General features: G+C 42.5%; 1 long non-coding RNA gene across 1 annotated transcript; it reads right to left on the reverse strand.

Moving 5' to 3' along the window:
* Window positions 1–456: 456 nt before the first annotated feature.
* LOC103190904 lies at window positions 457–2,760 on the reverse strand. The gene is made up of 3 exons (XR_489204.2): window positions 2,521–2,760; window positions 885–1,039; window positions 457–523 (listed from the first exon to the last, which is right to left on the reverse strand). It is a non-coding gene; the product is annotated as an uncharacterized LOC103190904 (long non-coding RNA).
* Between the last annotated feature and the right edge of the window lie 706 nt (window positions 2,761–3,466).

Below are 3,466 nucleotides of genomic sequence, written 5' to 3' on the forward strand. Positions count from 1 at the left end.
AGCGATGGACACCTGAAAGAAAAGTGACAAATCAAATCATTGCGGAAAAATGTAATGGAATGTTTCAATTAGAAGCGGAATGAAGACGGGGATGATGGACTCACGGAGCTGAGTGTGGGACAGGACATGGGCTGCCGAGTTTTGGATGGTCTTCAGATTGTGTAGATAGATTGCGCTGGGGGTTCTGGTGAGCAGGGCATCGTGAATAACATCAGGCGGGGCGGGGTGGGAGGATTCTCCCCAGCTCCACTATTCATAAAGTCCGATTCATTCCAAACTCTGCTGCCCATATCCTCGCCTCCTCAGCTTAGTCCTTGCCAGGTTTCCGCTGGCTCCCTATTGCAGAACAGATCGATTTAAAGATAAACCGCGGGTACAAATCACTTCATGCCATCTCACCTCCCTGCTTATATGCTCCTCCTGTACTTGCCCCCTTTGCTCGGCAAGCTCTGGCCTCCTGTAGGTCTATGATCCTCTCCACTTCTCAATCGATGGGCGTGCCTTCAGCCGCCGAGCCCTGAAACTATACAATACCGATTAGGTGGCACAAATTTGATGGTTTGAATGACCTCTTTTCTTTGCTGTGATGTTCTGTGACTTTATACTCTCTAAGTTAAAACATTAAAAAGCGAGGTTACCGAGGCAGAAAGCAACAAATGTCAACACAAGAAGGAAAAAAAGAGGGGATGTGGACAGCAATGGAAAAGAGAGAATGATTATCATATCAATTTTGGTCCTGTGTGCACCAAAGGGTAAAGGTTAAGTAATAAGCTTATTCCCCAACTCCCCCCAGATATGCAATTCCATAATGACTTTAACTTTGTCCTTTTCAAGTCAGTAAAACATAGGTGCACACCCAACTTGACAGTGAAATGTTTGAGTACCTTGATAGTTCTTGCTGAGCTGAATTAGTGGGTGCAGTCTCCTTGGCTTTAGCATTCCTGTGGTCCACTGACATCATCAGACAGATTACAGGCTACATAGTCATGAGTGGAATGCCTTTACATGTTTTTCTAGACTTTGTGGGAACCTATAAAAGCTGGTAAATAAAACATCATGCAGGATTTAGAGGTTTTAAGATTCCATTGCATTAAATTATGCAGTACATACTGTGGAGGATACATGCACATGGTAGTTAATAGGAAATAAATCCCTGAACAGTTAACAACTGCATAATTTGGAAGCATTGTAGTGGAATTACTGTCTATCAGGTGGATTCATCTGCATAAACATCAACAACAACAGCAAAATTACATTTGTATGGCGCCTTTCACGTCCACCGGTGATCGTTATGTAATATTCCTACCAGACATTTACACTCATTTCAATATTTTGTTTATAAAATGCTTGAATTTTCTTTGGAAGTTATCTAACCCAATTTTGGGCCAATTTGACGTTTTATGGTGTGGAATTAAAATGTAGTGAAGGGCGCTTGATGGACTTTCAAGTCAGTGTTTGTTGGCTGAGCTCTTTAGTTCACCTCAATTTACCACCACCCGACCCCCACCCACCCACGCCCTTCCATGCACCCATACTGAAGGCACTTGACACTTCTGTTCTCCAATCACCCTCTGCACCATGAGGAAATGATTACAACTCACACACAAGCTAAGGTAATGAGTGTTCACGGAATATTCAACCGTGGGCAGAATCACCAGCTGAGCCCAAGTCTGATCTCTCCCCAACTCTAGATTTTTGCTGATGTCACTGAAGTACATTCATGATTGGGAACCCTGGCAGATTCAAAACGTTTCTTCTGAACTCTCTCTTATCTCTTGCACTACTGATTCTGACCTAATGCCTCCCAGTCACCAATTTTACCTGGAAATAATCAGTGGAAATAATCCTTTATTATTCATCCTCTCGAAGCCTAGCCTAATGTAATTTTGGAAACCTCCTTGGATTCCCCCTTCTATCCTTTTCTGTTCTAGTGAAAATAGCCCAATTTGTACCAACTTAACAGGATGTTTTTTTTGTCTATCCTTGAAGTACTTATAAATAATGACTAATATTGAATACTGCGGGTCATTTGAAATGTGAATGATTGCCGCAGCTTGTAAGAAGGAGATTTGCAAGTAATTGTTTTGTTTTTTTTACAACCCACTTATCTTGGGTTAACACACCCAGCAAATTTCTTCATCCTGTTGGCTCTGCCTTTCATCTCCCCATTATTTTCTGTACCATTTGCAGTCACTTGCCCAGTTTCCTGCAAGATGAGAGCTGTTAAACACTAAATCCCTTACAGTTCCCCTGTCTACCCCATATCCTGCTGATTAACTATTGATTCACTTGACTTCACATCCTTGGGTGGGACTAGCCTCGTTCACCAACTCCTTAACTTTGTCTCAAAACGTCTCACCTCTGGTTGCAAGCAGAGACTCATCATGACCACCTGCTCCCTCTGACTCAAGCCGCAAATAAACAAGCTGGCTTGTAACTCACAGTTCTCAAAGCTTAATCTCAAGATGGTGCATTTCTGAGGAGAAAAGAGGTGCTAATTGATTCTTCACATATCATCACCTGCTGTTTGCATGATTCGTCGATGCTGCTGTAAACCTGTGTGTGGGTCTTCTGAACCAGGAGAGCAGACAAACTGTCGCACACAAGTCTGAAGTCAGTCGAGAGGATGACAGATGCTGAAATATCGACGGCTTTCCTTTTTGCTCATTTAAATCTATCAAGTTGCTGCTAGTTGCATCTGTTCAGGCAGATCTTGTGATAGTGCGTGTTGGTGTGGTACCTGTTTATAATGTGAGACTCTCCTGCAGAAGTAACATGATGAACAAGCAAACCTGACAAAAAGTTTTGACAGGAATATAATTTTCATCATCAATTGGTATTTTTTCTTCCTTTAACGGTCTGTAAAAGTCTTTAGCGGTAATACAAACCGATCAACATCTGCTTGACTCTCACAAGCTGAACCAAGATTTCACTCTGTGCGACTGAGAGGCAGAAAAAGCAGTAGATAATTGTTTAGAGCAATTTTTAAATTTCAAACTTAGTAACAACAACAGCAACAAAACAAAATTACATTTGTAAAGCGCCTTTCACATTGGGAGGACGTCCCAAGGTAATGATGGGTAAAAAGGGTGCTGAAATTTACATTTGTAGAGCGCCTTTCACGTCGGGAGGACGTCCCAAGGCGCTGGACCTTCAGGTAACCAGTATCATTTTAGAAAAGGATTTTTTGGTCAAAATTTTCCAATTTTGTCTCTTCTTCTGAAGCGCTGGCTCATGATGGGATATGGCTCCAGGGGCATCTCTCTAGTAATGTGTCCAAGTTTCTATATGAATCTCATATGTGAGCATGGTTAGTGGGCTATTCAACCATGGGCGAGGGAGGTAGCACAGCTGTACCTCTTATTGCTTCACCACACTGCGCAGAGGGTATTGGATACTTATCAGAATTAAGAGTCCTGCCCAGTAGTCCAGGAGTTGAGGGCAATTGTAGATTTCCCTCCTACCC

The sequence above is a fragment of the Callorhinchus milii genome, unplaced genomic scaffold, assembly GCF_018977255.1.
Source record: "Callorhinchus milii isolate IMCB2004 unplaced genomic scaffold, IMCB_Cmil_1.0 Scaffold18, whole genome shotgun sequence".
NCBI lineage: Eukaryota > Metazoa > Chordata > Chondrichthyes > Chimaeriformes > Callorhinchidae > Callorhinchus > Callorhinchus milii.